This window comes from Propithecus coquereli, unplaced genomic scaffold (assembly GCF_000956105.1).
Source record: "Propithecus coquereli isolate 6110/MARCELLA unplaced genomic scaffold, Pcoq_1.0 Scaffold250, whole genome shotgun sequence".
Classification (NCBI taxonomy): domain Eukaryota; kingdom Metazoa; phylum Chordata; class Mammalia; order Primates; family Indriidae; genus Propithecus; species Propithecus coquereli.
This window is the reverse complement of record NW_012148064.1, coordinates 2,095,480-2,097,026: the sequence shown is the minus strand read 5'-3', so window position 1 is coordinate 2,097,026 and position 1,547 is coordinate 2,095,480.

Here is a 1,547-nt window from a genome sequence, read left to right as displayed (position 1 = left end):
TTTTTTTGTAGAGATGGGGATCTCATTATGTTGTCCAGGCTGGTCTCAAAATCCTGGTCTCAATTGATCCTCCCACCTCAGCCTCCGAAAGTACTGAGATTACAGGTATGAACCACCATGCCCAGTCAATGTCACTTACGTTAGACTTGCTATTATCATTCCAAAGATCTTTTCATCTTGTACAATTTCTTATCAACTTTTTTTTGTTCTTGAACTGTGTAATTTCCATTGGTCTATCTTCAAGTTTACTGCTATTTTTGTCTGTTATATATATATTCTGCTATAGAGCCCATCCAGCAAACTTTGTATTTAAGAGATTGTAATTTTCAGTTTTACATTTTTCATTGAGTTGCTTTTTATATTTTTATTTCTTTGCTGATGTTTCCTATTTCTTTACTCATTTCAGATATATTTGTTATAAATGTTATAATAAATAGTAATAGTTATAATAGCTGCTTTAAAGTCATTGTATGATAATTCTAAAATCTGGGTCATCTTGGGCTTGACATCTATTGATTTTCTTTCCCCTTAAAAATATGTCACATTTTCCTAGGTCTTTATATGACAATTAACTTTGAGTTCCATCCTGGTCATTGTTAATGTTATGTTGTATAACTCTGGTTTCTGCCATAATCCTCTTAAAAATGTGAATGTTTTTATTTTAGGAGGTAATCAGTCTGGTTACATTCAGAGTGTAAGATCTGTCTTGTTTTATGGGTGGTGGTTTGAATCTCAGTTCACTTCTTCAAGCCTTTGCTGTGCTGCTTGGGGTATGTTTTGTGCATACGTGTTTCAGAGGTAAAGCTAAGCATCATTTAATCAGAGCATCCTGCTTTATTCTCAATAAGTTAAACCCATGAATTTTACTTTTGGTTATCATCAAGCAATGCACATAATTACCAATTAAAAATTGACATATCCCAACTAAAAAGCTAGGATATGTCACTTAACTGAAAACATTTCCTCTTCTAGTGGATGATATTTTAATATCTTTTTGAAAGCAAGTTTAATAACTTGTAAAAAATTTACTTTTAAAAAGAGGGAATAAAGAAATTTGCTTCTAACAAGGACTAACTAGGAAGTTTCAGAACATCGTTTTTGCTGATAACAACTAAACAAGCTAGCTAAAGAAAAAATGAGTGAATTGGAAGGTAAATCAAAAGAAAATATCCAGACTGAAGCGAAGAGCTCCATAGAGATGGAAAATATGGATAATAACATAACAGACATTTAAAATATAATACAAATGTCTGAAAATATATAATTGTAGTCCTAGAAGCAGAAGAAAAAGTGAAAAGGTCAGAAGGAACAGTTGAGAAGATTGTGACTAAAAATTTTTTAAGAACTAATTTTAAAATTCAAGACAGAGATTCAAGAAATCCTATAAAGCTCAAATAGCAGAGATATGAAGAAAAATATCCTGAGAAATGCCATAATAAAATTGCTGAAAACAGAAGATGAAAAATACTCTGAAATATAAAAAGGAAAGAAAAAAAAAAGAAACAGATGCAATTAACTCCAATAATGTATATTTTATACTATACAGC